The sequence below is a fragment of the Sceloporus undulatus genome, chromosome 2, assembly GCF_019175285.1.
Source record: "Sceloporus undulatus isolate JIND9_A2432 ecotype Alabama chromosome 2, SceUnd_v1.1, whole genome shotgun sequence".
Taxonomy (NCBI): Eukaryota; Metazoa; Chordata; class Lepidosauria; order Squamata; family Phrynosomatidae; genus Sceloporus; species Sceloporus undulatus.
The window spans coordinates 260,278,208-260,290,746 of NC_056523.1; the positions used below are offsets into that span (position 1 = coordinate 260,278,208).

General features: G+C 41.3%; 1 protein-coding gene across 2 annotated transcripts in view; it reads right to left on the reverse strand.

Annotated features, from left to right (window-relative positions):
- The window catches only part of MEGF10 (multiple EGF like domains 10), a 164,036-nt gene extending 152,731 nt beyond the window's left edge, over positions 1-11,305 (reverse strand). For both annotated transcript variants that reach the window (XM_042455237.1, XM_042455236.1), the window contains exon 1: positions 10,949-11,305. The gene's annotated coding sequence lies outside the window, so the exon portion shown is untranslated. The remainder of the gene's footprint in view (positions 1-10,948) is intronic.
- Positions 11,306-12,539: the final 1,234 nt, after the last annotated feature.

The window sequence follows — 12,539 nt, forward strand, 5'->3', positions numbered from 1 at the left end:
ATAAAATAAAATAAAATAAAATAAAATAAAATAAAATAAAATAAAATAAAATAAAATAAAATAAAATGCATTAAAATACCACAAAAGCAGAGTTTAAATATGGAACAAGACCTTTAAAAGAAGCAGCCTCAAAGTCAAAATAGCAGGCATTAAGATAAAAATAATGCCAAAACTTGCTGCAGAGGAGCTATAGAATGAACTGACAGAATATTCAAAATGATAACCATTACCATAACTTCTTCATTTACATACTACAGCGACATACTACATAGAACAAAGATACACCAATGAAACAAGGATTTCTCTATATAGATAAAATAACATTCATAAAATGGCACTACCAAGCTAGATGGCGAATGCTCTGATTTGGAATGAAGCAGTTTTTACGATAAGCCTTTATGATAATTTTTACTTTTGGTCAAACAAGCACAATATTTCATTCTGCGGCTTAAATTAAGTTTCTCTTTATGTTCATTCTCTTTTACTATTACATATTTATTAATTACACTAATAATCCAATTTTCCTATAGTGAGTTTAGCATGCCACATCTCCTATCCAGTTTATGGTGACAATTTCTGACGTCACTCTTCCCATGACAAGTGTAACATCTGCCTCAGACCAGGTATTCATATGGATTTGTTTATGTAGCAAAAATTTACAATATTTGCAGAACTGTGGTTTGGAATATCAACATATAACTTCACCTCCTTCTCATATTAAGGTAAAGAATGACATGGTAAAATTGGTTGAAAGATGGTTAACAGTTCTTTGACAGGCAGCCACCATGCATCATATGAACTATTGCATGATATGAAAAGCACTTGAATACCTGCTCATGCATTTCCCATTTTACATGTAGCATCTCACTATTTTCACAATAGCCACTAATAGATTTCAATATCAGTACAGTACCAGTGTTTAATGTCACTATGACAGGTGCCACAATGATCTGATTATTTGTAATGCTACATATTATGGGACCAGTTATGATAGCAGCAATGGACACAGGTTACATATGGAGGTTGTTTCCAGTTATCTTCATGTGTCATGCTCTGCTTCTCAGGTCTTTCATCCCAGTTGAGTAAAGTTCATGGCCAAAATTTAGTGGGGTTGTTCCACTGACAGAAATTCTCCATCAGCACAGCCATGAGGGAAATGATTCACCCCCCCCCCCCTGTAGCTTACCCATACACATCTAACACCAGCACTGGAGGGCTGAGAAATGCTTCAGAACCAATTTTCAGGCAGTAAGATATAAAACAGTGGAGCAGGAAAGTAAAGAAAATTCTATGATGTTAGCGGATGCCTGCTGGAGCAGGGGAGCGCTGCCTCTGTCCCATTTCCATCTCCCCAAACAGTGGCAGGTGATGGTTCCTATGCCATTGGAGAAATCAATCTTCCCTGAATTTTGGACTAAAGGAGCTATCAAAAGTGCTGCTGCTATTTTGAGAGTAGGGTTTGGCACTTTAGAAAATTATTTTAACATTCTGACTAAAACCCAGAGCAGATTTACTGTTCCGTTGGCACAGAAGCCACCAGCCAACATTGTCCCTAATTACCACAAGTTGTTTTGTGAACAGTGGGACTGGGTTTAAAACAAGGTGCAGGGTATCTTGATTTATTTATTTGAGGAACTGTATCATGGAGGTTTCTGAAGGCACACGTCTTCAATTTTCTAAGGGGTTTTTCTTCTTTTTTTTTTTTTTTCTTCTTCTTCCCCCCCCCCCCCCACCCCCCTTTTGGTCATCAAAAAATGAGGTGTTACACAAAATGCTCCCAAAGTCACAAGTGGGCTGTGGATTGAAAAATTCCCAAAGCTGTGCTACAGTGATAATGGATATAGGCCAATATTTCTAGATAAACATTCATGTTAACTCATATAACTTCCACACTTTCGAGAAATTTTGTTCGTGAAGTGGGAGATGTTGCCTGGGGAAACTACCTCTTATATTTATTTTGTATAGGAATCCCAGCTAAAATGTTTGGGGGATCAGACACTGCCCAATTTGACATGACTGAAGAATTCATACATCTATAAAATACCCTTAAAACAGAAGACTTTCCCCCAAATAAAGTCATTCAATTTTTTATTGCTCAAGAAGCAATACCTGACCTTATAGTAGCATTCTAGATTCTGGAGAAATGACCTATGATTATTTTTGCTCTATGTTCTGTTTCCACTATATGCAGAAAATGTCCCATGTTTTCACTCTTACTGACTGTGTTAGAACAAATGAGCACCAAAATCAGTTCCTGTCATGTGATGCAGACATTCATTTAGTGAGAAAAAGTTTGAGATGAATTAGTCATATCACACTGAACAGTGAATAACAGCTGCTCATTTGGGACAAATACAGACATAATCCAGTGTACTAGAGATGAAATTTATTACTGGTCTATCTTTTCAGAGTTATCCACTAAGGAAATATCACTAACCAAGTTGTCTTTTTAGTCCATGATTTTATTACAAAGTGATATTGTTTAACAAGTAATAGAAATATGAAATACTAATTTTCATGAGCAAACTGAAATGTATGCTGAAGAGTATGCATACTTGCAGAGTCAGCCTCATGAGAAATATGGTCCATAATGTATTCCGTATTCATTTATTAAATGTTTCAGTGCACAGTCAAGTAGTGTTCCCAGACGGTGCCTGAAAAATGTAAACAGACTATTCAGCAGTGCAAAAACACAGATGTGCTATCTATTCAGTTTGCTGTTTTGCTAATCCACCCATGTGCATCCATCCCATAGTGCATGCACATCATGAGGAGCACACATAGATAATGTATATGTTCTCTTCCTGCACTGTGTTACTGGGCATTCAGGAGTATTTACAAGAACTCACCTTTTAAGCACAAGACTGTGGGGTTACCCAGTGAGAAAACACTATGGCTCTTATTTTTCCAGAATCTGTAAATAATCTTCCCAGGTTGATAAATAACAATATTTAATTTCAAAGTGCTACACTGGCTTTGTGGCTAATTCAACTCATTCTGAAGAATTAAGGATCCTACTCATTTTAAATGAAACAGACTTTTCTTTCATGCTATGCAAGGAGGGAAATTTTTGAATGCTAATCTCTGCAATCTTATTCACTAATAAATACCATACTAGTGGAAACTGCACATGCCTGAACACATCTGATGAAAAGGCTGCATCCCAAAAGAGACTCTCATCTATATATTTTTATTTACAAAAATTTAAACCATCCTATACAATCAGTCACATAATAACAAAAGACTGCAATAACACATTCAGTTACTTTTGTGCAGGGACAAGGAGAACTGCTAGAATCGCCAGTGCAGAGAAATAGATAACACCCAAAGAGGAAGAACAAGAGACCTCTTCCACAAGATCTGAGAAATCAAAGGGAAATTTAAACCTAGAATGGAGATGCTCTATAATAGCAGGGAAACACATTACATAACCAAAAAGAAATAAAAGGATGATGGAAACAATACCCTCAAGAATTATATGAAAGAGATTAAAGGATAACAGCTTCATTCAAGGAAAGAACCATTTGAACATAACCCTACAATTTGAGAAATTGAGGTGGAAGCTGCACTCAGAGCACTTGAGTGAAAAAGAAAATCACTAGTGAAAGATGGCTACACCAGTTCTAACTAAAATCTGTCAACAACTTGTTTTGTTTTGTAAAATAAAACAATGACCTACAGATTGGAAATGCTCAATATACTGTACATTCCAGTCCCCAAGAAAGGGGACTCCAGAGATTGCAGTAATCAAGAACCATTATATTAATTTCCATGCAAGAAACTGATGCTCAACATTCTACAACAAAGACTTTTATAGTGTGCCCATGCCAAGCACAGTCTTGCCATCTGTTTGAGCTTCAGTGGAAAGCAAGCCCCAGCTTTCTGAATAGGTGCATGCATATGCAACGGCACGCACAACAGCACGCACTCATTGCAAAGAACTGGAATTAAGGTCCCATATTTTTTACTATCCACTGGGGGATCTGTTCCAGATCCCCTACAGATAGCAAGGGCGCACTGTACCATTTAAAGTAAGTGAAATGCCAGATGTTCAAGGTGGGTTCTGGAAAGGAAGAGACACTAGGGATCATATTGCAAACATACATTGGATAATGGAATGCACCAAAGAATTTGAAAAGAAAATCAGCCTGTGCTTTATAGCAAACCCCTCTATTGTGTAAATCATGAAAAACTATTGATCACTCTTAAAGAAATGGGTGTGCCAGAACATTTGGTTGTCCTGCTGTGTAACCTGTACTCAGGAAAAGAGGCTACCATCACAACAAATACAGAGAAACAGAATGGTTTCCAATTGACAAGGGGTCAAGCAAGGCTGCATTTTATCACCTGTCTGTTTGACCTATGTGCTGAACACATCATATATAAAGCAGAATTGAACTTGGAGGACAAAGGAATGAAACTTGGAGGAAGAAACATCAACAATTTAAGTTATGCATATGACACTACAGTCCAGCCTTCACATTTGCTACAGCTGTCCCAGGCATTGGAGATGAAGGTGGGCAGAGCTTGCCTTAATCATTTTTCCACATGTGTGGGGGTCTTGTGAATGTGGAGGGACAACTGTATACAACTAGCAGAAAAGAGCAAAGACTTGGAACAATTACTGAAGAAAGTCAAGGAAGAATGTACAAAGGCAGATTTACAGTTGAATATTAAGAAAACAAAAATAATACCACAGATAATTTACTTAAATTTTAAGCAAATGATGTCAGAAGCATCAAGAGATCGAGCAAACCTAACTTCCACAAGCAGAGAGTTTCACAGTTGAGGTGCTGCTACAGAGAAAGCACTGCGATGTGTACTTGCCAACCTAACTTCATGATATGGAAGGCAAGAGTCTTTCAGATATCTTGGCCCCAAGTCATTTAGTGCTTTGTAAATCAACCCGAGCACGTTGAATTGAGCATGGAAGCAAACTGGAAGCCACTGCATTTCCTCTAGGACTAGTGTTATATGGTCTCGAAAAAGCACACCTGACACCAGTCTGGCTGCTGCATTTTGCACTACCTGCAGCTTCCAAACACTTTCCAAGGCCAGCCCGATGTAGAGCATATTACAGTAATCTAATCAAGAGATAACTAAGGCATGAAGCACTGTGGTTCTAGTTTCACCATAAGAAGGAATCACAGTGAAGCCTCATCAAAGTAGTGTATCTACTGTATTTTCTGGCGTATAAGACTACTTTTTAACGCAGGAAAATCTTCTCAAAAGTCGGGGGTCGTCTTATACACCGGGTGTCATCTTATAGGGCAGGTGCTGAAACTTCCAAGCCAGACTGGAGAATCTGCAGTCATCGCATATGTAACTGAAGGGTGGAGCAAGCTGCAGGCGTCCAGGACGCCCAGGGTATGAAAAAAAAGAGCTGTGTTTGCAATACCGCTCTGATAATCTTGGAGACAGGGAGGGCTGGTCAGGCAGGGAGAGCTGACCAATCCAAGCAGGCTTTGTATACAACAAGTTTCCCTGCTAAATACCTGCATGTCATAAGCATTTGAATTAAAATTATCATATTGAAATCAAATCTGATTTTTTTAAAATTTTATTTGGTGTGCATTGGAAGAGGGGTAGTCTTATACGGCAAGTATATCCCAAACTCTATATTTTAACTGGAAAAGTTGGGGATCGTCTTATACGCCCAGTCATCTTATATGCCAGAAAATACGGTATTTTAAACAGCTAGCAGGAGATACTCATATTCATGTGTTTAACTGGTATTACAAATTATTCACATAACAAAATGATATTGTAATTCAGTGGACCATGATCAAGTCTACATGTTGAAGTAACATACAGGGGGAGAGGGTATTTTCTTCTCAAAACAATGCTCTCATCCTGAGATTCTTCCCCTTGCTCTCTGGCCTAGGAGTGTGTACTATCTGTTTCTGTTTGATCATCAGAACTTTTCCCAGGCTATTTAGCAAATGTGCTTGTTCTTTGATATGGGGTATTTCACTGTCCCATAGAAAATAACTACGGAAAAACATGTTCTTCGTGTTACAGAGGTAACACTTCATATTGCTCAAGGATCAAGTACTGTCAGGTGTCCCACAGTCATCAGCAAAATTCTTTATTGAGCTTGTTCCTCACTGAGTGCTCTTCTTTGACAATGATGCAGTCAGTACATCATGAAGTACAATTATTCCCAGGTGCAATCTTCAGAGGAAGAAAATATGACTTTCTTACTATCTTCCTCTTTTCTTTTCTTTTCTTTTCTTTTCTTTTCTTTTTTTCTTTTAACCAAGAATTACCTTTGGATTATTATGTAGCATTGATAGTACTGAACCACCCTCAATGAGGAATGCTACAGAACTGCTCCTGCTTATTGTATTTCTGCCACTGCTTGAAGCTGCAGCAAAACTTCCCAACATTCCACCCCACTAGCAAGATCTGCTGGCTAGGACTAATGGGAGCTGCAGTTTTAAACCATCTGGAAAACCAGAAAATTCCCCATCTGTGAAATAAAAGAAAGGCCACAACATATCCACCATTGTAGGCCACTGCCCAGCATGGAAAAATATGCGGATTTTTCCCAACCCATAAACATTCAGGACCTTGTTTGTCCCACCCAGAATGCTAAGGGGAAAGAATGGGCAAAATACTACAACCCAGCACTAGTTTTACTCATTTTCTAGTCAAGTTTAAAATAGTTTTATTAAAGAGATATTTCAAAGATTATAGCGCAGTGGATCAGTAGTTAGGATGCCAACTCTGATGACTGAAAAGTTGGCAGATCAGCAGTTCAAGACCCAGTTTCTGCCAACCTAGCAGTTCGAAAGCATGTAAAACTGCAAGTAGATAAATAGATAACACTTTGGTGGGAAGGTAACAGCGTTCCATGCACCTCAGTATTTAGTTATGCTGGCCACATGACCATGGAGCCGTTTTTGACAATGCTGGCTCCCTACTGTCAGACACGACTAGACAAATGTGTCAAAGGGGAAGGCTTTAACTTTAGCTTTAACCTAGCTATAAACAGAACTGAAATTTTTATAGTAAAATCCATACATATTATAAAAGGCAACTTGTTTTTGGGATATTCATGTAAGTGCCAGTTAGACTATTGCAATGTGCTACACATAAGGCTACCTTTTAAAAAGGTGCAGAAACTGCTGTTGATCCAAAGTAGGACAGTAAGATTATCAGCTGAAACTAGGTCACTTGACCACTTGATGATGTTGTTCCATTTCTCTAAATGAGAATTCCTCTCAGAACCAACACTAAAATGAAATACAGTGGACCCTTGTTATACGCTGGGGTTTGGTTCCAAGATCCCCCATGTATAACAAAATCCGTGTATGCTCAATTCCCATTAAATATGACATAGCAAAATGGTGTCCCTTATAAAAAATGGAAAATCAAGGTTTGATATTTGAAATTTATGCTTTTTGTTAACATTTCCAAACCATGTATGCTTGAATCGGTGTATAAAAATCAGTGTATAAGAAGGGCCGACTGTACTCCACAAACATAGGAAAACTAGACTGAAAGATTTCTATAAATTCAGGCAACACTGTAGCAGTAACATATTATAAAAGAATCAATAGAAACAATGATTTGCTTCTGAACCTCAGAAGTATTAAGATTCTGTGTGACACACTGGGGCAGCAAATCCTCTACAGGCTCTGAAGTCCAGAGGAATATTTCCCTCCCATACACTAGAAATGGCCAATTAATTACCAATGAAAACTAGCAGTACGCAGTGTAGGTGGGCTCTGGCAGGACTCCACAACTGTGGAACTCCCTTCCTCTGGAAACCTGCCAAGGCTCCAACTAATTTCAGTGAGAGGAAAGCTGAAACAGAGTTCAACTTTTCTCCCTGATCCTTTCCACTGACCCAGATCAGCCACTAAACAAAAGGAGCACTGATTCATTCTTTTAGGAATACTGTATAATGTGTAGTCAGCCATCAGGATAACCCTGCTTCATCCCTCAAAGAGCTAAAGGGGTAGATGGGGGAGAAGCCTCCTGATGTTGCTTCACTGTTGCAGCCTGGTGATGAAAGAAAAGCTTTCTCTTTACAGCTGGTCCCCAAATTTATTTTGTGTCTTGAGTAAGTGACTGAAGAACAAGGAAAGGTTTATTCCCTGTTGCAGTCCTCCAAGTGAACAGAGCCTGTAATGATTCAACATGCCTTTCTAGTACCTTGAAAACTGCATGATAACCTTTTTCTCCCCCCACTAAAAAGCAGGCTAGAAAAATGAGTACTACAGTCATTTTCTTGCCAGATAATCCAATATTTGATTGTAGCAGACCCATGGGGGGAGGCAGATGAAGTGACTGTTCATGTTAATGAGGAGTTATTGCTGTTGTCTCTGGAAAACAGATGACAACTGTGTCCTGGTCATGTGACTGCACACTACTTACAAATGGCCATAAAAACATTGGAAGAATTCTATTAACTCTTAACTTTCTACAGGATTCCCCAGAACCCAGCATAGGATAAGATCTATGCTTTAAACATAGAGGTTATTACTGTTAGTGGAATGATACTGGTGGTAATAGACGCATGCTGATTTGGTTACACAGCTGTTACAGTTACAGCAGAGCCAACAAAGCCACCAGCAGCTAGTAATAACTGGTACCTGCCACACACAAAAATGGATGTTATGCACTCAGCCTTGGAACCAGCCAATTGCCTCTTTTTTCCAGAGTCCCCTTTTTCTCTTACCCACCCTCAAAAAACATTGCAATTCTCTACCACAATTGGGAAAGTTGTGTTTGGACTACAAATCCCATAATCCCCTGAAATTAGCCAATCTGGCTGCCGGGATTCCGACACTTGTAGTTCCAAAAGTAATTTTCCCAAGCACTCACTTCAACAGTTGTTGTGAGGCTTGGCTACGACTATCCTCTCTAAAAAATCAACATTCGTGAGAGTAGCTACTGTTATTAACTACCTGGGCCAAGGTGGACAACTGTGCAGAGAGACAGGTGCCATTTTCCTCCCTGTGTCTGCCCAGAAGGGAACATTAATGCATTTCAAAACACCTAAAATGACAACCTCATTTCCAGGTGCCATTTTGGCCCACTTTTAGCCATTTTAAAAAATGTTTCTGAGAGGTTTGAGAAGCTTTGGAGGGTTAAGAAAAAGCAAACCGCTGCATTTTTACTTGGTTTTGGAAGTTGAGCACTGGGTTTTGAATACTTTTTGCCAGTTTGAGGCAAGAAGAGTCCTGAAAGTTGGCCTGCTTTTAAAAATAATTGCAACATCAGAAGACAGGAAACTAGGTGCAATTGGCAGCTCCTCTTCAATAGCGGGGAAAGGGTAGGAAACTCGTTTAAACTGCCAAGGTTAGTGAGGAATACTAATCAATTTCTAATTACTTGCTTTATTGATTTTGGGTGAGTTTGTGAGGGCCAGTGGGCACAAAAGGTCCTGCACTGATTTAGTGGATCAGACTACAAAATAAAGACAGGGCTTAATTTCTAAGCAGGGAAGGCCTGGGGCAGTTATATTTGACAGGCTGTCATGACTTTAGAGAAGAGGGAAAACATTGTGCATATGCTTACAGCGCTTGTCTTGATCATGGCTTCCCATGTCCTGTGCCCTAGTGTTGGGACAAAAAACCATTTGATAAAGTAGAAAATGTATAAATTCCATTATGGCAATAAATATTTTGAAATTACAGCCAAACATCTTTCTCTCTCTCTCTCTCTTGCTGTCCAGTTCCAGATCCCTGAAGGACCTGTACTATCCGTAATGTTAAGTGAGTCAAGTATTCAAAACCCAGTGTGCAACTATGAACAAAGCGTCCCAGAGTGACACTTCCACTCCTCTGAAAACAAGGAAAGATGCTAAGTGGAAGACATTCCTGCACGAACCTCTGAAGGGGAGGAGAAGAGAAGGGGACAAGCAGCTTTCTTTCTCAAAACAAGGCTTTCTTGGCAAGGGCTCCTGATAAATAAAGGGGTCTGGATGGGAAAGAAGAGAACCAGGCAGGGAGAATATTGCCAAAGTGTAACCATGACCGCCTGGAGAAGAAGAAAGACTGGGTCACCTTAGCAGCCGTGGGGGGGGGGGGGGGGGTAGTTCTTTACAAGGTGGAGGACCTTTCATGGGAGGAAAAGCATCACATTGACCCAATGGACTTTGTTTATGGATTTCTCCATGCTGCACGGCCCAAAATAACCAAGGACCCAAGATGCCTTCCCAATGTCACATCGAGGTAGGACCAGTGAACTAAACCCCAAACATAGGCTGCATTCACACTGCAGAGATAACCCGGTTTGACGTGGGTTTGACTGCCCAGGCTCAATGCTATGGCATTCTGGGAACTGAAGTTTGAGGTGGCTCCGCTCTGGGGCCACCACAAACTTCAGTTCCCAGAATGCCATAGCATTGAGCCTGGGCAGTCAAACCAGTGTCAAACCGAGTTATTTCTGCAGTATGGATAGACTAACTGGTCCAAAACACACTGTAGAAATAATCCAGTTTGAGACTGCTTTAACTGCCCTGGCTCAGTGCTAGGGAAGCCTAGGGAATTGTAGTTGACTGTGGCCCCAGAGCTCTCTGACAGAGAAACCTCAAAGACTCACAAAACACGACTCATCCCAACATTCCCTAGCATTGATCCAGGAGAGTTAAAGCGGTCTCAAAGTGGATTATTTCCGCAGTGTGTCTTTTGGACCTTTAATCCCAGCCAGGGCAGACCCATGAAAATCCAAGGGGCTCCTGGAAAATGGAGGCTGAAGACTCCCATTCCTTTTTTTCCTGGGTCTTTCTTGTAGTTGGATTTAAACCCCCTGCTTTAAAAAGACTGGCAGGCGTCTTTAATACCCCGTCCTCCCCCTTCTCATACGGGCTCATACATCTGCACTGCAAGAACAATTCCAGAAGTCCATAGCAGGGACCCATGCCACTTCAAAGCGGTATCAAACCGGATTATTCCTGCGGTGCGGATGCCTCTGTGGCTCTCCGCTCACTTACCTGCCTTCCTTGCTAGGCTGGGGGAAGCCTCCGGAGCCCGGCGCAGAGGAGGCGCCTTGCCTCTTCCTCCCAGGCAGCCAGCAGCGGAAAGAAAGGACCAAGGAAGGGCCCCCCAAATGCCTCCAAACTTGGCCAGGGAGGCAAGGCGGGCTTCCCGCGGAGGAAGCAAGGGGAGGCGCCCCTTTGGGGTGTTCCCTTCCAGGACCCCTCTTCTGCCTCCTGCTCCTGGGACTGAGGTGGGGTTGGGGCAGCAGAGACCCCAGAGCCTTTCCAGAGAGCCAGGGCAGTGGCAAGCGCAGGTGCCTGGCAGCAAAGTTGGGAGCCAGAGTTGCCTTGCAGGCGGAGGGAGGCAAGGCGCCTCCTCCTCCTCCTCCTCCTCTTCAGGCTTCTCCTGCCTGCTGCCCAGCCCAGGGAACAGGTGCCACCGCCCCCGGAGAGCAAGCAGAGCCCCTGCCTCGCCCTCTCTTTTGCCCACAGACAGAGAGAGGAAGGACTCCCCTCAGCAGCTCAAGGGCACCAGGGCAGGCTTTGGGGACAGCTTTGAGTTTTAAACAGAAGGCAATGGGAATGGGACGTACTTCGGACCACGTTGTTTGTTGTGATGATGATGATTATTATTATTGTGTGCCTTCAAGCCCTCTCCCACTTGTGCAGTCGAAGGCTTTCATGGCCAGCCAGCAGCCATAGTTTTTATTATTATTATGATTATGATTATGTTTATCTATATGCCCCACCTTCTTCCCAGTTCAGGGACTCAAGGCGGCTTACGAATCTAAAACAGTCCACGTTAAAACGCTATAAAACACACAAAATATAAGTTGAAAAAACCAACAAACAACACAAACAGTTAAAAACATCACATGATTAAAAATTTAAACTTTACAACTCTTTAAAACAAAAAAGCAAGACAAAACAGCATCCCTGTCATGCGAAAGGCTGGCGGCATAGAAACATCTTTACCTGCCGCTGGAAGGACAGCAGGGTTTTTTGTGGCTATGTGGCCATGTTCCAGAAGAGTTTCTTTCTGCCGTTTCCAACTTCTTCTTCTTCTTCTTCTTCTTGGGCTCATTCAAACTACCAAATGAAACCAGGTTATTTTCCTGTCATTCAGACTCACACCGATTTTACTCGGTGCAGTTTGTCGGTGGGGGGGTCCACCAAAAAGCCCATTTAAACCAGTGCATTTAGCACCAGATCCCTTAGCGGTTCTTTTTTAAGAACCACAACGGTCCACATCATCAGACTGTCGGATCAATTCAGATCACGCAGCCACCCTTCAAGAAATGGTGCCTCCATTTTTATCCAGAGCAGAGGCGAATGGGAACTTCAAACCAGAGCCTCATTCCCACTACAAAATCAATTGTTTCTGGAGTTGAATCAATGACGCAATTTAGCACCAAGTAGACATTCACACTATTCAAACCTTTGATTACCTACCCATTTCAGTTTAATCCACTTCGCTTTCACATTCAGCGATGAATCGATTTAACATAGAGTCCCCTCATAGAGGCGACCGAGCCAAAGGAACCAATTCTGATCCGCAGCCCATTCACACTAGCGCTGATATATCATAAAAGATGTAGGGAATTTA